Source organism: Saccopteryx bilineata, chromosome 3 (genome assembly GCF_036850765.1).
Source record: "Saccopteryx bilineata isolate mSacBil1 chromosome 3, mSacBil1_pri_phased_curated, whole genome shotgun sequence".
Taxonomy (NCBI): Eukaryota; Metazoa; Chordata; class Mammalia; order Chiroptera; family Emballonuridae; genus Saccopteryx; species Saccopteryx bilineata.
The window spans coordinates 157066109-157086824 of NC_089492.1; positions in this window are offsets into that span (position 1 = coordinate 157066109).

Sequence of the window (20716 nt, forward strand, 5' to 3'; positions counted from 1 at the left end):
ACATTAGATAAAATGAGTATACTTAGAATAACCGTTTTGTCTCATCTTATTTTGGTTTAGGTGAGTTTTTATTACCAAAACCCAATGGCTTATATAATCTTAAAATATAGATAAGTGGGTAAACACTGGTCAAGAAGAAGAGGCCCTGGCCAATTGGCTCAGTGGCAGGGTATTGCCTGGCATGTGGAAGTCCTGGTTTGTATTTCTGGTCAGGGCACACAGAAGAAGCAACCATCTGCTCTCCACCCCTCCCCCCGGCTCTATGGTCTCTGGCTCAGGGCTAAAAAAAATGGCTCTGTTGCTGAGCAATGGAGCAACATCCCCAGATGGGCAGAGCATGCCCCCTAGGGGGCCTGGTCGGGGCCATGTGGGAGTCTGCCAATCTGCCTCCCCTCCTCTCACTAAAAACTTAAAAAGAAAAAAAAAAAGAGAATTACATGATCGGCCTGAAACTGAAACACAGGATCAAGTAATGACAGAGCATCAATCCTGTCCCAAGTTTCTATCATTCTTTCCTGATACAAGAAAAGTTCGTACTGTCTATGAGGCTGTATATGATGGTTCTCTAAATGGACTTTGTTTAAAAATTTTTAACTTTTAATTTTCAATTAGAGTTTACATTCAATATTGTTTTAGGTGTACAGCATAGTGGTTAGTTAGACAATCACATACTATACAGTGTCCCACCTAGATATTTCTAGCACCTAAATATACAGTTATTATAATACTGTTGACTATTTTCTCTGCGCTGTGCTTTACATTCCTGTGACTATTTTCTGAATACAGTACATATTTGTACGTTTTAATCCCTTCACCAATCCCCTATCTGTGTCAATGTGTCTATTTCAATAATGCTCATTTATTTTGTTCTATAGAGTCCACATATAAGTAAAGTCATATGGTATTTGTCTTTATTTGACTTATTTCACTTAGCACCTTTGATTTTTTTTTTGCTTTTAGTTTTTTTTAATTGATTTTAATTTATTGTGTTTACATAGATTCTAGTGTTGTTCCAAATGCACCCTCCCTCCCTGTATTCCCCTCAACATCACCCTTGTCCCCATCACAATAAGACCCTCCCCCCTTCCCTTCAGATTTAATCCCATCCTATCATCCCCTTTCCATCTGTTCTCCTCTGTCCCTTTGATCCCTCCTCTGTCTCAATTTAGTTCCTCAGTTCACATTGTTCATTGAATTCCTCAAATGAGTGAGGTCATATGATATTTTTCTTTCTCTGCCTGGCTTATTTCACTTAACATAATAGTTTCCAGGTCTATCCATGTTGTCCTAAAGGTAAGATTTCCTTCTTTTTCATGGCACCATAGTATTACATTGTATATATGTACCAAAGCTTTTTTTTTTTTTTTTTTTTTTTTTTTTTTTTACAGAGACAGAGAGAGAGTCAGAGAGAGGGATAGATAGGGACAGACAGATAGGAATGGCGAGAGATGAGAAGCATCAATCATTACTTTTTCGTTGTGACACTTTAGTTGTTCATTGATTGTTTTCTCATATGTGCCTTGACCGTGGGCCTTCAGCAGACCGAGTGACCCCTTGCTCGAGCCAGCAACCTTGGGTCCAAACTGGTGAGCTTTGCTCAAACCATATGAGCCCGCGCTCAAGCTGGTGACCTCGGGGTCTCGAACCTGGGTCCTCCGCATCCCAGTCCGACACTCTATCCACTGTGCAACCACCTGGTCGGGCTATACCAAAGCTTTTTAATCACTTGTTCATTGACGGACACTTGGACTATTTCCAGATCTTCGCTATTGTGAACAATGCTGTCATAAACATGAGGGTGCATTTCTCCCTTTGAAACAGTGCTATGGTGTTCTTAGAATATATTCCTAGGCCCTGGCAGGTTGGCTCAGCGGTTGAGCATCGGCCTAGCGTGCGGAGGACCTGGGTTCGATTCCTGGCCAGGGCACACAGGAGAAGCGCACATTTGCTTCTCCACCCCTCTGCCGCGCCTTCCTCTCTGTCTCTCTCTTCCCCTCCCGCAGCCAAGGCTCCATTGGAGCAAAGATGGCCCGGGCGCTGGGGATGGCTCTGTGGCCTCTGCCCCAGGCGCTAGAGTGGCTCTGGTCGCAACATGGCGACGCCCAGGATGGGCAGAGCATCGCCCCCTGGTGGGCAGAGCGTCGCCCCTGGTGGGCGTGCCGGGTGAATCCCAGTCGGGCGCATGCGGGAGTCTGTCTGACTGTCTCTCCCTGTTTCCAGCTTCAGAAAAAAAAAAAAAATGAAAAAAAAAATGAAAAAAAAAAAAAAAAGAATATATTCCTAAAAGTGGGATGGCTGGGTCAAAAAGCAGTTCAATTTTTAATATTTTGAGGAATCTCCATGCTGTTTCTTACAGTGGCTGCACCAGTGTGCATTCCCACCAGCAGTGTAAGAGGGTTCCCTTTTTTCCACATCCTCGCCAGCACTTATTCTGTGTTGTTTTGTTTACGAGAACCATTCTGACTGGTGTGAGGTGATATCTCATTATGGTTTTAGTTTCCATTTTTCTAATGATTAGTGATGTTGAGCATTTTTTTCATATGCCTATTGGCCATCTGTATGTCCTCTTTGAAGAAGTGTCTATTCATTTCTTTTGCCCATATTTTGATTGGACTGTTTATCTTCCTGGTGTTGAGTTTTACAAGTTCTTTATAAATTTTGGTTTTTAACCCCTTATCAAATGTATTGTCAAATATGTTCTCCCATTGTGTAGTTTGTGTTTTTATTCTTTTCTTATTGACTTTAGCTGTGCAAAAACTTTTTAGTTTGATATAGTCCCATGTGTTCATCCTGTCTTTTATTTCACTTGCCCGTGGAGATAAATCAGCAAATATATTGCTGCGAGAGATGTCGAAGAGCTTATTGCCTATGTTTTCTTCTAAGATGCTAATGGTTTCACAGCTTACATTTAAGTCTTCTATCCATTTTGAGTTTATTTTTGTGAATTGTGTAAGTTGGTGGTCTAGTTTCATTTCTTTCAGGCAGCTGTCCAATTTTCCCAACACCATTTGTTGAAGAGGCTGTCTTTACTCCACTGTATGCTCTTACATCCTTTGTCAAATATCAGTTGTCCATAAAGGTGCGGGTTTATTTCTGGGTTTTCTGTTCTGTTCCATTGATCTATATGCCTGTTCTTATGCCAGGACCATACTGTTTTGAGTACAGTAGACTTGTGTAACTTGATATCAGGAAGTGTGATACCTCCCACTTTATTCTTTCTTTTCAAGATTGCTGAGGCTATTCATGTTCTTTTTTTGGTTCCATGTAAGTTTTTGAAATATGTGTTCTATACCTTTGAAGTATATCATTGGTATTTTAATGGGTATTGCATTGAATTTATAAATTGCTTTGGGTAATATAGACATTTTAATGATGTTTATTCTTCATAACCATGAGCACGGTATATGCTTTCACTTGTTTGTATCTTCCTTGATTTCTTTTATCAATGTTTTCTAATTTTCTGAATACAAGTCTTTAATCTCCTTGGTTAAATTTATTCCTAGGTACTTAATTTTTTGGTTGCATTAGTGAAGGGGATTATTTCCTTAATTTCTCTTTCTGACAGTTCATTGTTGGTGTATAAAAATGTCTCTGATTTCTGAGTATTAATTTTATATCCTGCCACCTTGCTGAATTCATTTAACAGGTCCAGTAGTTTTTTGATTGAGACTTTAGGGTTTCCTATATACAATATATATCATCTGCTAATAATGATAGTTTTACTTCTTTTCCAATTTGGATGCCTTTTATTTCTTCTTCTTCTGTGATTGCTGTGGTCAGGATTTTCAGGACTATGTTGAATAAGAGTGGTGAAAGGGGGCACCCCTGCCTTGTTCCTGATCTTAAGGGGATTGCTTTTCATTTTTGCCCATTGAGTATGATGTTGGCTGTGGGTTTGTAATAGATGGCCTTTATCATGTTCAGGTATGTTCCCTGTATCCCCACTTTTCTGAGAGTTTTGACCATGAATGGGTGCTGGATTTTATCAAATGCTTTTTCTGCATCTATTGACATTATCATGTGGTTTTTCTCCTTTCTTTTGTTTATGTGATGAATCACATTGATTGATTTGTGAATATTTTACCAGCCTTGCCTCCCCAGAATAAATTCCACCTGATCATGATGCATGACTTATGTATGACTTTTCTCATATATTGCTGGATCAGTTTTCTAATATTTTGTTGAGGATTTTAGCATCTAGATTCATCAGGGATATTGGGCCTATAATTTACTTTTTTTGTGTTTTCTTTGCCTGGTTTTGGAATCAGAATTATGATCGCCTCATAAAAAGAGCTTGGAAGTCTTTCTTCCTCTTGAATTTTTTGAAATAGCTTGAGAAGGATAGGAGTTAGTTCTTCTTTGAACATTTGGTAGAATTCACTTGTGAAGCCATCAGGCCCCAGGCTTTTGTTTGTTGGGAGGTTTTTTTTTTAATTAATTTTTATTTTATTTTATTTATTCATTTTTAGAGAGAGAGACAGAGAGGGAGAAGGGGGGAGGAGCTGGAAGCATTAACTCCCATATGTGCCTTGACCAGGCAAGCTCAGGGTTTCGAACCGGCGAGCTCAGCATTTCCAGGTCGACGCTTTATCCACTGCACCACCACAGGTCAGGTGGGAGTTTTTTGATAACTGTTTCTATCTCATAGTTTGTAATCAGTCTGTTTAGGTTTTCTGATTCTTCCCCAGATTGATTTTTTAAATATTATATGTTTCAAGGAATTTGTCCATTTCATCTAGGTTGTCTGATTTTTTGGCATAGAGTTCTTCATAGTATTTTTCTTACAATCCTTTGTATTTCTGTTGTGTCAGTTGTTATTTCTCCACTCTCATTTCTAATTTTATTTATTTGAGTCCTCTCTTTTTCTTGCTGAGTCTGGTTAAAGGTTCATCAATCTTGTTTACCATTTCAAAGAACCAGCTCCTTGTTTTATTACTCAGGACTGTTCATTACTGCTTTTGCTGTGTCCCATAAATTTTGAGTTGTTGTATGCTCATTATCATTCATTTCTAGGAATTTTTTTATTTCTTTTTTGATCTCATTGTTAACCCATTTGCTATTTAATAACATGCTATTTATTTTCCAAGTTTTTGAGCATTTTTCAGTTTTTCCAGTTTTTCTGTTGTAGTTGATTTCTAGTTTCATGCCATTGTGATCAGAGAAACTGCTTGATATGATTTCAAACTTCTTAAATTTTTTGAGACTGTTTTTGTGCCTTAACATGTGGTTTATCCTAAAGGATGTACCATGAGCATTTGAAAAGAATGTATATTCTGCTGCTTTAGGATGAAAGGTTCTGAAGATATCTATTAAATTGAGTTGATCTAGTGTGTCCTTTAAGTCTGCTGTTTCTTTGTTAATTTTCTTTCTTGAGGATCTATCTAGTGATATTAGTGGGCATTGAAATCCTCTACTATTATAGTATTGCTTTTGATCTCGCTCTTTATATCTATCAAAGTCTGCTATATATATTTAGGTGCTCCTATATTAGTTGTGTAGATATTTATAACTTCTTCCTGTTGTATCTTTCTGTTGAACTGCTCCCTTTATCATTATGTAGTGACCTTCTTTATCTCTTACTATAGTCTTTGTTTTAAAGTCCATTTTGTCTGATATAAGTATTGCTACCCCAGCTTTGTTTTAATTTCCATTTGCATGAAATATTTTCTTCCATCCTTTTACCTTCAGTCTATGTGCATCTTTTGTTTTAAGGTGGGTCTCTTGTAGACAGCATAAGTATGGGTCCTGTTTTCTTATCCAAGCAGGTACCCTATGTCTTTTGATTGAATGATTTAATTCATTTACATTTAACGTTATATTTGATATGTAGTTGTTTATTGCCATTTTATTATTTAAAGCTGTATTCCTCTTTTGCTATATTCTTTTCCCCTTTTGATTTGTTTACAACAGGCCCCTTAACATTTCCTGCAGCTTTGGTTTGGTTATAATAAATTCCTTGAGTTTTTTGTTTTTTGTTTTTGTCTGGAAAGCTTTTTATTTCTCTTTCAATTTTAAACAATAGCTTCCTGGATAAAGTAGTATTGGTTGTAGGCTCTTGTTTTGCATTACTTTGAATATCTCTTGCCATTCCCTTCTGGCCTTAGGTGTTTCTGTTGAGAAGTCAAATATCATCCTTATGGGGGCTCTTTTGTAAGTGATAGCCTTTTTTTCTCTAGCAGCTTTTAATATTTTCTCTTTATCACTTAGCTTTGGTATTTTAATTATGATGTGTCTTGGTGTAGATTTCTTTGAGTTTCTCTTTAATGGAGTTCTCTGTGCTTCTTGAACTTGTGAGACTTTTTTCCTGCATCAGTTTAGGGAAGTTTTAGCTATGATTTGTTTGAACAAAGTCTCTATCCCTTGTTCTTTCTTTTCTTCTTTAGGAACACCTATGATGCAGATGTTATTTCTCGACATGTTGTCACAGAGCTCTCTTAGAGTTACCTCGGACTTTTTGAGTCTTTTTTCTTTTTGCTGTTCCGCTCCATGCCTTCATTTATCTTGTCCTCTAACTTGCTGATTTGATCCTCAGCTTCATCCATCCTGCTTTTAATTCATTTTTATCTTCATTTTTGATATTGTATTTGTCATTTCTGACTGATTCTTTTTTATTATTTCAATGTCCTTTTTTGTACTTGCTATCTATTGTTGTTCTAAGATATTTAAGCATCCAAACAATCATTATTTTAAACTCTGCATCCAGTAATTTGGTTATATCTGATTCATTCAAGTCCTTTTCTGGGATTTCTCTTTATTCAATTGGGTTGCATTTCTCTGCCTTTCTATTTTGTGTGTGTATAAGATGGGTGTGACCTCTGTATTCCCTAAGTGTGGTCTGTCTTCAGGCCTGCCACCTCCTCTCTTGCTGCCTCGGACATTCAGGTATGGTTGTTCCCAGTGTCGGCCTGCTGCAGCTGTTGATGTGGTTTCTGCCTTTCCTTCATGAGAGGGGCTGTGTTCACATGCCTGAGTCTCCAAGCCTTGGCCTCTGTTCCGCTTCCACAGGTGGAACTGCGTGACTTTCCTGGGGCCACAAGCCTTGGCACCATGGTCAGGGGTGGGCACCTTTGCTCAACCATGGGTTTCTGCTTATTCCCAGGCTCCTACCCCATCCCTGTGGGCAGAGTTGTGCTTGCATGTCAGGCTGCAAGCCCTGGCTCTGAGGGCCAGGCTGGGCTGCGTGCCCATGCTCAGCTGTGGGTCTCTGCAGTTCCCAGGCTTTCACTTTTCCCTGAAGGCAGGATTGCAGGCGGGCCCACAGCAAGCCAGACCGCTTTTGTGTGCCCCTTCCACTACTGCCAGGTGAGACTGAGCACACGCTGGGCCTCAGTCGCGGCCGGCCTGACTTCCACTCTTGCCAACAGGACCACACTCCTACATCCCACTGCCACCTGCCCTCCAGTGAGCCCTCAGCTGTGTGGTTGGGGGCGCTGCAGCTCAGACCCTAGCACTCAATACTGTATTCCTTAAGGCTCCCTCCTTCTAAGCAACTCTGCTTTGAGTGCCATGGAAGAGCTTGTTTGGCTGGTGTCCTGCTTCCCTTTGCTGGTATTACTGGTTCAGGGGAAATATTCACTTCAGATTTGGGGAGTGACTCAGTCCAGGGGTTAGGTTGGCTGTCCCTCAAAGTGTTTCTGTCTGTGCCTCCTAGATTACACTCTCTTCTTGCTACTCCAGTCCTCTCCTCTCTCCCCATCTCCTGGAGCCCCGGGTGAGTGGTTGTAAAAGAGGTTTTTTTGCGGTCCCTTTAAGAAGAATCCTGGGTCTGAGAAATCTCTTTCTCACAAACAGTATCCTGACTTGTTCACAGTTTAATACTGTCCATTTACTTCTTCTAGGCTTTGGGGATGCAGGCTGTAGCTTTGTTCTTGGGACTTAGGACCCTCCCCTCTCTGCTAAACTCACTTCCTGCCATGTGAGTCTCTCCTGGCTGCCGTTCACTCCTGGGAACTAGGCAGCCCTCTCCACATTTCCGCTTTTCCTACCAGTCTCAGTGTGCCTTCTTTATTGTTCCTTGGTTAAATAGTCCTCTTAGTTTAGTCCAAAGTGGGTTTTTCCAGATGATGGTTCTTAAAATTAAGTTGTAATCCACTTTGGTTCCAGGAGGTGGAGGTTAAGATGTCCACCTACTCCATCGCCATCTTGCTGCCCAAGTTGAATTTTTAATTTTAATATTTTTCCAGTATCCATCTCATGTTAGTCAATTTATGAACAAAAAACTTAAACTGATTTTAATATTTTCTTTAGCAAAACAAAATAGGAATAGATTTAGAATTTTTTGAAACTAGCTATTCTAAATGTGAAAGAAGAAAATAGCTTTAGTTAATTTATGTTAACAATAGATTTGTGTAAAGTACTTCTTCTATTATCATTTAGCAGCAGGAGCTGATTATAAATGTCACTTCTCTGGGTTAATTTTTAAGGGTAAATTATTTTTTTTAATTTATACTAATATTTATTGTGAAATGATTACTGCAATTGGTCTCATTAATATCCATCACCACATATACATAGTTAAAATGTTTATTCTTGTGATGAGAACATTCAAAATCGTCTCTTAACAACTTTCAAATATACAATGCAGTATTGCAATTTGTTTTCTTGTTTTACTTTAAATAAAACTTTATTATTCAATTATAGTTGACATACAATATTATATTGACTATGGTCACCATGCTATACCTTTCATCCCCAGGACTTATTTATCTTAAAACTGGAAATTGTACCTTATGACTCCCTTTACCCTTTTGTCCACCCTCAGGCCCCATCTCTAGGGGCCTAATCTGTTCACTATATTTACAAGCTTGGTTTTTTGCATATTTTTTAGACTATAGATATAAGTGAGATCATAAATTAAATGTTGCCCCTACATAACAACTATTCCATATTCGATGATCAAAAGGTTTACTATGCCCACTTAAAATATTGTCATATATTGACAACCCCAATTCTTCACTTTTTAAATGATCAATTTGTTTTCTTGTTTTACTTTAAATAAAATTTTATTATTCAATTATAGTTGACATACAATATTATATTGATTACAGATGTATAATGCAGTGATTAGACATTATATAATTCTTAAGTGATCACCCTGATACACCTAGTACCCATCTGACACCACACATAGTTATTACAATTTTATTGACTATATTCCCTATGCTGTAGTTTATATCCCCATGACTATTCTGTAGCTACCAATTTGTACTTTTTAATCCCTTCATCATTTCCATCCATCTCCTCGGCACCCCTTTAGTCTGGCAACCAACAAAATGTTCTTTCTTTTTTATGAGTCTGTTCTGTTCTGTTTATTTATTTTGTGTTTTAGATTCCACATATAAATAAAATAATATGGCATTTGTCTTTCTCTGTCTGACTTATTTCACTCAACACAATAACCTCTAGGTCCATCCATGTTGTGGTAGATAGCAAGATTTCATTTTTTTTTATGACTGAGTCATATTCAGTGTATGTATACAACATTTCTTTATCTATTCATCTACTGATGGACACATTGTTGCTTCCAAATCTTGGCTACTGTAAATAATGCTGCAATAAACATATGGATTTTAGTGCTTTGGGTTTCTTTGGATAAATAACCAGAAGTAAAATTGCTGGGTCTTTATTTTTCTCTTGTTATAATCTTTGTCTAAAAGTCTCTTTTGTCTGGTATTTTTTATAAAAAAACTTTTTGTCCACTCCTGTACTTTCAGTCTATGTGTGTCGTTGGATTTGAAGTGAGTGAATTTCTTGTAGATAGCATATATAAGGGTCTTGCTTTGATATCCATTCAGCCACAGTATGTCTCTTGATTAGAGAATTTAATCTATTTTCATTTAAGTAATTGTTGATAGCTATGTATTTATTGCCATTTTATTATTCATTTTTAAAATCTTTTTCTTCTTCTTCTTAAAGAATACTCTTTAGCATGTCTTAAAATACTGGTTTGGTGGTAATGAACTCCTTCAGCTTTTTTTTTTTTTTTTTTTTTTTTTTAGGAAACACTTTATCTGTTCCTCAATTTTAAATTATAGCTTTGCTGGGTAGAGTAATCTTGGTTGTAGACCTTTGATTTTCATCACTTTAAATATTTCAAACCACCTTTCCTGGCCTGCAAAATTTCTGTTGAGGAATCAGCTGACAGTCTAATGGGAGCTCCCTTGTTGACAACTAACTGCTTTTCTCTTGATGCTTTTAAGATTTGCTCTTTGTTCTTAATGTTTGCTATTTTAATTATGAGATGTCGGGGTGTGGGCCCCTTTTGGTTCAACTTGTTTGGGACTTTCTTCACTTCCAGGACTGTGTGTCCATTTCCTTCACCAGGTTAGGGAAGCTTTTTTTCATTATCTTTTATATAAGTTTTTCATTTCTTGCTCTCTCTCTTCTCCTTCTTGCAACTTCATTATGAAATGGAAGTATGCTTAAAATTGATCCATAGGGTGCTTATACTATCTTATTTTTTTTGGCTTTTTTTTATTATTATCGTTCTTTTTGGGTGTTTTCTACTTCCTTTTCTTCCAAATGTCTGGTTTGATTTTCTACTTAATTTACTACATTACTGATTCCTTATAACATATTTTTTATTTTTGTCAATATATTTTTATTTGATATTTTCTTTTAAATATTTTCTATGTTTTATGTTTTCTATCTTTTTGTTATAATGCTCTCTAAGTTTAATCACTTTTTACTTAAGTTCATTGAGTATCCTTGTAATCAGTGTTTTAAACTCTACATCTAATAGATTGTTTATCTCTGTTTTGTTTTGTTCTTTTGGGGGGAGTTTTGTTTTGTTCTTTCATTTAGAACATGTTTCTTTGTCTCCTCATTTTGTTAGCCTCCTTGTTTTCTTTTCCTATGCATTAGGTAAAGATATTATGATCTTCAAGAATTGGCAGAGTTGCCTAATGTAGTAGGTTTTTTGTAGGGACCAGTAACACAGCCTCCCTGATCACCCAGGCCAGGTACTCCAAGTGTGCCCTGCCCTGTTGTGGGTTGTGTATATCCTCCTATTTTAGTTGAGACTTGATTGCTGTTGGCACTTCAATGGGAGGAATTTACACCAATCTGATTGGTTTTAAGAACTGGCTGTGACCATCAGTGAATCAACTATCAGGGGTAAATTCCAAAGAGCAGAATGTACTTTAATAGGACTTTGATGCCAATGAGTCCATCCCTTGTGTGTGCTATTTGTGGAGGTGGTTTAGTGGTGCTTTTAGTTGGTCTAAAGCTATTCAGTGGTTGTGCTGGCTCTTGGGGCCTCCCAAAATTTACCGAATCATCTGCCACCTGTATTCTGCTCAGGGCCACTGATATGAGCTACAAATTGATCTGCAGATGGCTGCTACTTGTGCTGGGCTGGAGAAACCCAGGAGAAGCCAAACTGTGAAACCAAGGCTGGGACCATGTAGCAAAAGGAATGGGGTATGCAGAGACCAGATGCTCCTTGTTTGAGAGCATTTGGAAAAGTCCAAAGCATGAGCCAAGACAGACCATGGGTATGAAAAATCCAGTCGAAACCACTAGGGTTGGGGCCACTAGTTGGGTGTGGGGGGGTCTCAAGTAATTACCAAGGTGAGGTTAACAATGTGAGCCAGGTTGATGGAGAGTCAGATATGACTCCATCTGCCAGCTCTGCTAGCGATTCTCTCTGGGAGAAAGCTGTCCCTTCAGCTCCAGATCTGAAGCCAGACAACAATTCAGTTCCTCCACAGATGTCCTTTGTGCCTTTCAAGCTGCTTCCCAGCACTGGAGGTCAGAGAGAGTAAGGCCTACTAAATGCAGGTGGGCCTTTAAGAGGAACTACCTGGCATTTCAGCAGTCCTTCATGATATTGTGCCACAATGTCCTCTGGTTTTCAGAGCCAGAAGTTATGGGAACTTCTATTCCTGGACTGAAACCTTGAGATGGAATGCTTGATGTGGAGCTCAGACTCCTTGATCCTCAAGGCAAACCTCCACAGCCAGTAAGTCCCTCCCAATTTTATCTGCCACATGTGAGTATGGGACCAACCCCTTCATTCAGTGTCTCTACCCCTTTTACCAGTCTCATGTGACTTTTTCTTTACACCCTTATGTGTCAGTCTTCTGCTCAACTAGATTTCAAGTGGTTCTGTGGTGGTTGTTTTGTAGTTTAGTTGTAACTTTGATGTGGTTGTGGGAGGATTTGAGTATACATTTACTTACACCACCATCTTTATAAAAACCTTGAAGGATAAACTTTTAAATTAACTAATTTTTTTCTTATTTTCTCCATTTGTGCAATAAAATTATATAGTTGTAAAATTTTTCTCCCACTCTTTTTGTGTTATAAGAAAGGAAATGTTCCAGGCATCTGAAATACACATATGTAGAAAAACTAATGAATTATCTTAATTATCTCTTGGCACATCTTAATTCAAAGCCTGACCAGGTGATGGCGCAGTGGATAGAGTTGTCGAACTGGGATGTGGAGGACCCAGGTTCGAGACTCTGAGGTTGTCAGCTTGAGCACGGCTCATTTGGTTTGAGCAAGGCTCACCAGCTTGAGCCCAAGGTTGCTGGCTCAAGCAAGGGGTCACTCAGTCTGCTGAAGGCTCGTGGTCAAGGCACATATGAGAAATCATTCAATGAAAAACTAAGGAGCTGCAACAAAAAATTGATGTTTCTCATCTCTCTCCCTTCCTGTCTCTCTGTCCCTAACTGTACTTCTCTCTGATTCTCTCTGTCTCTGCCACAAAAAAAATAAATAAATAAAATAAAAATAAAAACAAAAAACAAAGTCGTCTAATCCAACACAATTTGGGAAGAGGCCATTCTCTACTCTTTTTGTTGGCAGGTGGAGCCTCTCTCAGAAATAAAGAGTAGAGCTTCAGCCTTAGATAAAGAGTTTATCAAAAAACATGACTACACAAGTCTGCACTTTGTTGACCCAGTTTTGAGTTTCATTTTAAATTTATTTGTTCAACTAATTTTTATTTATCATTCAGTGATGGTACTTATAACTGGAGATATATTTACAAGCAAAAATAAAGTCATTGTTCACATTGAATGTTACAATTTAGAAGGGAAAGCAGCTATAAATCAAAGATCAAGTAATCATTTAAGTTCAAATAGGCATGCTTTTAAAAGAGTCACATGGAGAGACATACTTCTATGAGGATTTATAAAGTTGAAGGAGTGTTAATTTGATTTAAAAGGTTAGTAAAGAATAATTTCATAAATTAATCAGATCCTTAAGATAGGTAGAAGTTAAATTAGGGGAGGTGTGTGTATATGCGCTTATGTAGCAAGGCAGGAGCTGACAGAGCAGTTCAGAAATGGGGGCTCTGCAGTGGGACATCATCTGAGGACCTGAAAGAGGCAGGTGAGACCAGAGTACACAAAAGAGAGGACAAAGGGAAATGTTACTCCAGTGGTACCCTTGCCCAGGCTAGGTATGCCCTTGGAGGCCTTTCATTTTCAATATACTCATCTTAATTCAAAGAGAGATAAGAAACTCTTTAAGTGCAGTGATCATGCCACTCTACTATAGTGGAAAGAATATGTACCTTTTTCCTCACAGTGTTATAAAGTTCAGTGGATGTTAAGTGTTACTATAAATAGAGGTGGGAAGTAGAGCTCGGATGATCATGATAAATCCCATTGGTCTGTTTTGAGTCTTAGTTTCTTTCTTAACCTTTAAGAACACTTCATATTGTAGCCTCTCTTTTCTCATTGATTTACATTATTATCATTAAATTCTCAGCAAGTAATGTTTTTAAATGCTAATAAAGTAACTATATTTAAATATGTACAATTCAATATTGATATTCTTTCACAAACTTCAGCGATGCCACATGATTTTACTTTTACCAAAGCAATAAAGAGCAAAATTAGTTAAAACTTTTTCACTATATTTTAAGTTCCATTCTGCCATTAATTTATCATTCATTTCATTCAAGACTTGACTCATCCACTTTTTTAGTTAGTCAGTGACTATCAATACATGTTCAAAATGTAGCAAGCACTTCAGTATCACTGGGGGCTGCAAGGATGAATGAGGGTTCATGTTTAGACCCCAGGAACTAACATTCAAGGGCATAAGACAAATAAGTAAACAGATAAAGTGAGGCATGAGGTAATAATAGAGCTATGCATAAAGCAGTTTGGAAGAATTAGGAAGAAACTTTCTAGCTGTGCCCTAGAAAGATAGATAATCCTGAAAAGTGGGCAGACAGTCTTTATTAAGAGAGTAAAAGGATATGTGGGTTATGAGAAAAATATAAAGTGGAACTGAACTGTGATGACTCAGCAGATAAAACTTTGACCTGGAATGATGAGGTTGCTAGTTCAAGGTCCCAGTCTTGCCTGGTCAAGACACAGACAAATTATAAGTTGATGCTTCCTGCTCCCACCCCCCGCCAAACCCATTTCTCTCTCTCTTTTCCTCTCTTCTCTCTAAAAAACAAAACAAAGCAAAACAAAACCATAAGACCATGAACAAGAATGTGTCTTATTTTTGGAAAGGGATAGTGAGTCTAGTGGTTTTTAGAAACCGTAGCTAGATGCAAAATTTTTCTGTCACAGGGCAAGATTTCTTTTGTATAATTTTTTCTTTTTCTTTTTTTGCATTCACTCATTCATTCATTCATTCATTCATTATTTTTTTCTTTTTTATCTAAACCTTCTTCTAAGCTAAGCTTATCAAGATTTCACCAAATTATTTTTTCTCTTAGGCCCTGGAAAAGTTAAGACTTATACCAGGTGTTCATCTTAGAAGTTCACAAACACCAACAATAATTAAGAAAAATAAAATATTTCAGAAAGAAAATAGTAGGCAAGAACTGAATGAGAATAAGAGATTAATGCAGTAGAATTATGTCCATGGGTGTTAAGAGTTTATCAAAAAAATTTAAAAATACTTACTTTGAAACAATCTCAAACATACAGTAAAATTGAAAGTATAGTACAAAAAACATTTTTCCCCTGAATTTTTAGTGTAAGTTTCTGATATAATGCCTCATTTCCACCAGTTTAGTGAGTATTCACCACAGATAAGGACATTCTCCTTATAACTACAACATTATTATCAAAATTAAGAAATTAACCTTGATAGGTTATTACCATTTAATAGGCAAACTTCATTCAAGTTTTGCCAATGGTCCTCAAACTGTTACTTTTAACAAAAGGATTGAATTTAGCAGCATGTTGTATCTAGTTTCTACACTTTTAACTTCCTTTAATCTGGAATATTTCTTCACAATTTCTTGATTTTTATGAATTTGACACTGTCAGATATTTTAGACATGTTATTTTGCAAAATGTCCTCAATTTAGGTTTGTCTAATGTTTCTTCATGTTTAGATTCAAGTTGTGCAACTTTGACAGAAGCCTTGTTACTGTTCTATCAAGTGCTACACAATGCCAAATTCTTCTTTTATTAGTGATGTTATCTTTGATCTCTGATAAGGTGGTATTTCTTAGACTTCTTCATTGTAAAGTAACTTTTTTCTTTGTGTAATTTAATAAACAGTTGTAAGAAAATATTTTGAAACAATATAAATATCACAGTACTTTTTTAAAAAGATTTTATTCATTCATTTTTAGAGAAAAAAGAGAGAGGAAAAAAAGAATGGACAGGGGGGAAGAGCAGGAAGCATCAACTCCCACATGTGTCTTGACCAGGCAAGTCCAGAGTTTTGAGCCGGTGACCTCAGCACCCCAGGTCGACACTTTATCCACTGCACCACCGCAAGTCAAGCACACATTCTTTATCAAATGTTAACTTAGGTATTTATTTGTCTGTTTATATTCCGATGACATATTGATCTCTAATTGAATCAAAGGGTAAAAATCTCTTTACGATTATTTCTGTTGGTGATCAAATTGTACTATATGAAGCCAGTGAGATAATTTTCTGAAATTTTGACCAGTCACAATTTAACTTAGAGCACTTCTTGCATAGGGACATTACAATAATCAAGTTAGTATTGTACTTTATCTGCCTTTTTTAATTTAATTAATTATGTTTACATATATTCTAGGGTTACTTCTAATGCATCCCCCCTCCCCCCTATTCCCCTCAATATCTTCCTTGTCCCCTTTTTCCACCTTATCACTGGATTTAGTCATTTCTCCAAGAAGCTATGACAGTAGCATGATGTTTAAAAATTAAAATCCAGGTTCTATGAATGCATGTTGATCTTGGAATGATACTTCTTGCAGGCTCTGTAAACACACACACACATACACACACATACATTTATACTCACCATGTATATCTAAGTCTGTATATCTGTATGCAGCTATCTATATTGAAAATAATGAGTCAACACTGATATTTTCTTTCCAATCTGACTTTCCAGAATCTATTCTAGGATTTACCCTTTACATATAGCTCTGTTTTCAAAGTGAGGAAATGGTTTCTATTGTCTTTAGTGTGCTCATGTGATGTATGTTCCTGTATCTAATTGATCTGTTACCGTCATTCCAGCCCTCACCTTTTCCTCCTCAGACATTCCTGCTTCATTTACTACCACTACTTCTTCCTTATCATCTGGTTGTTTTTCTTGTGCTACTCAAGCTTTACCACTCTTTCTCATCATTACTGTATGTTGGAAAGATTAAAGTTGTGTTCTGGAATGCTTAATAGGGCAGCAGGATTGCTAAATTGAAGGGAGCAGATATTGACACCTGTAGTCTGAGTAAGATATTAAAAGCAAATATTCAGGCCAAAAGTGATGAAATAGGGAGAAAGGACAGCATCAAGAAACATATATCTATTAAAATACCCAAAAAGAAGTAAAGATGATGAAGGGTTTGATGAAAATACTAAGGTTCAAATTTTGAGACACTTAATGAATTTCTCAAAACTATGAATACAGAAGAGATAAAAATCATTGTTGTGTAGGGTTTTGTTCTGCAGATGGGAAAAAGATAACTTTAGATTTAGACATGTTAAGTATGAAATGTTGGCCAGAAATTTTTTTCTATTGAAATGTTCTGGTTAGAAACCTGGATAAATTGAGTTAATAAATGAATGAGGTGTAGATTTCTCATGGTAGAAAAATGAAACAAATAGTATTTTCATTTTGTTCTTTCAATATTTTGGTGGTGGTGGTTTATTTGTTAATTTTAATACTTTAATTTCTTCTCTTAAGACAACTGTAAAATATCTTCTGTACATATGACAAACTGTTTTTCTTTTGTTCTCTCTCAATCTCTTCAACCTTCTCTTTTTCTCTCTGTCAAGTGGATGACTAAGAGATTAGGATCCAGGCTTGAACAGAAACGAACAGAAAAAGGGGAAATAATAAGTCTAGTTACGTTGTTTTTTTTTATTCCCAGTTATGCTATTTCCAATTGTACTAGTTTCCAGTCACTGCTATAACAAATTACACCAAATTTAGAGGCTTAGAACATAATACACATATTATTTTTTCAGTTCCGGAGACCATAAATCTTAAATGCATTTTATGGGTTAAAATCAAGGTGTAAGCAGATCTTCATTCTTCTGCACTCTTCCTTGCTTTTAATGGTTTCTACTATAAGTTCACATTCTTTGGTTAGTGACCCCTTTCTCCATTTTCAAAGTATATCTTCTGCTCCGTTGTCACATCTCACCCTTTTATGGCTTTGGCCTTCATGATCTCTTTTTATAAGATCATAGTTATTACATTGGGTCCACTTAGATAATCCAGGATGGCTCCTCCTTTTTAAGATATTCAACTAGATCACACATGAAAAGTCCCTTTACCATGTAAGTTCACATATTCAAGGGTTTGGGATACTAGGACTTGAACATCTTTGGGAAATGCTATATTACCTATTGACTATGCTCAACAAAGTGCTCAACACTTACTACTGTTCAAAAGTATTTTGCACAATGCTAAATAAAATGTTTCCTTAGGGCTTTTTTTGTCTCATGAATCTGTATTTTCCTGAGTAGTTACAATTATAATTCAACATTTCTAAAATTAAATTCAACAAATATTTCTCTCATAAGAACACAACAATTCACCAATGAGAGATGCAAAATAAAATCAAAACATAACCAAAAACTATGTATGATTTCCAGTGTCCTCTTCCCTTTTTTGACCCCAAACAGCTGATTTTCTGAAGGGAACACAATGTTATCTCCTGCATATAGATAAGTTTAAGAAGAAACTAAATTGCAACCATACCCAATACTAAAACTACCATCACTACCACTAACTTCTGTGCCAAAAGTGTCATTCATCTAATCCTTAACATATGGCAGATAGCTTACTAAAGCCAATGCAAATTTCTTTCACCCAAATTCTATAAGTTCTTTGGTGATTTCAACATGGTAAAACACCATGCTATAATATCTTCTTGTGGTTTTCTGACTTTAATTGGATCACTTTTGATAACAGTAGCTACATAGGCAAATGCCAAATTAATGGGAACCTTAAGATTAATCTTACCAAAGACTTTAGCAAACCTTTGTGCTATTCTCAAGCTTAACCTAAATGTTTTTGATAATGTAGATTAATGTAATGGACCACAAGTATTGTCTTATAACACATTATCAATATTTGGACTGTTAACCCTTGCCTATTAACACTTCTTAGCTTTATATTCTTTTATAATACTGATTTTATGAAAATGTTAGGTAGATTAAATTATTTTAAAAATACTTTTGTTACTTCAGTATAGTCATCTCTGAGAAAGCTCTGTACCAATACTTTTGGGAAAAACAGTTTAGAAGAAGCAGATTTGAATCCACTATTTAACTTCCATTACCAGCTGTGTATTCTTAAGGAAGTATGTAACCTCTTTTTGCTCTATTATTGTGTGTATGTGTGTGCATGTATATGCATAAAAGAGGTAAAAATTACCTTATACATAATTTTATGATGGTTTAAAGCTACAGACCGATAGTAACTGTGAACATACTGGTTTTCTTTTATTTTCTTTCCATCTGGCCTCTTTTACAGAGACAATGAAAATGGGAAGTTTGCCATGGTGGGAATGTGGAGACAGAGGAGGGAGTACAGTTTCAGTTTGTCCACTGAATAGCATCATGAAAAACGCAGTAAGATAGCTGTTGGAATTTCTCTCTGGAGCTACATGGGCAAGACTCTTCACTTTTGTGAGCCTGAGTTTTATGATCTGTACAAAGGTGTATAGTTCTGGCTTCTTCTTCAAGTGCTGCTAAGTGCATAAAATGCAGATACATATGAGAAACAGCTTCAAAACTGAAGCTTTGTGAAAAGATAAGGAACAATTTTCAATCTATCCAGCAACTCTTATATTCTTCCTACTGCTTGGTGATTAAAAAATAATCTGCAAATATAACTTCCACTGTGCATATTCATTTGAACTGAAATATTTCAGATTGTTTCCACAATGTTTTATGCTCTGGTTTACTTTTTAACCTTTTAGGATTTCTCCCATCGACATACAACCTCTATTGTGGTCAACTATAGTTCATTCTCATACCTAGTAAATGTGGAGATGGTGGCTGCTCTTATCCCAGCCACTGGCCCCACCAAGGGTATTCTCTTCTTCTGAGCAGGAGGCACTTTCTAATCTGGTTTTTCTCACCACACATAACCTAATTAAACTTGCTTCCACCTAGACTGTTTTAGCTATTTGAATCTATATTACATAATTAAGCACTTAATTATATTTAAAAACTGAAATGAATGAAAACATCCAGACAAAATCATTTATTTTAGTGATACACCAAACTAGAAAATGAGAGAGAGAGAATAAAACAAAACAAAACAAAATGATTTCTATTAAGTATGGTCCACCTACCAAGAAACAAGCAGATCAACCATACAATTTTTTGTTTCTTTTTCATTTCCTGAAGGCAAATATATATTCTACCCCCTTGATGATGGCAAGTAGCTGATAGCCATAAGTCACCTGTGATATGCTGAAACCAAGCTTTTTAGGGGATGGAAGAATAACTGGAGGATTATTTTTGGTAGTATTCTCAAAGAAGGTAACTATTTTAAAAATACCTAAGATAAAAAGTGATTATCTTTGTAATTATTTCAATGGATGTTGCTTAAAAATGAGTAGAAAAAATACCAATACATTTTTAGCATTTGAGATCATGTAATTGGGTTAAATAACAGCTGACACATATTCTTCTATATATATACTAAGACTAAAAATTTTAAAACTCTTTTTTAAAAAGTAAGTATAACTAATTAAAACAGCCTAGATATCTCCCTGCCTCCAACTATTTGAAAGGCACTATAATATTTTTAAAAACTGCAGATTTTTAAATACTAACTTTTGCATTTATTAGTTGTCTAACTTTGAATAAAAACTCAATTTTACTTTATCTAAATTTCCTTACTATAAAAGGAGAATAATAATTTCCATCAAATTATTACTTGGGACTGAAATGGAAAACAAATGGAAAATAGAGCCTAAGTATAGATAGTATCTGACCCTTCAGTAAGTATCAGACACATGTTAGTTACTCTTCCTGACATATTTACTTTGGTGATGCAGCTCATAAAAAATTATGAGCTGAAGGAGTATTATGAGTTTTCTAACAACTTAGAAAACCTTATTATTAGAATTCATTATTTGGGATTGCCATTAGAATCAAAAACACGAGACATCACAAAAGAATAGTAAAAGAAATACTCTCTAAAAGTACATAAATGCTAAAATGCAAAGATATTTTAGTCTCTTCTATGACATTATGACCCAGGAAACAGCTATGTAACATCCTGAAATCCATTAGATTCAACTTTCTACACATACAATATA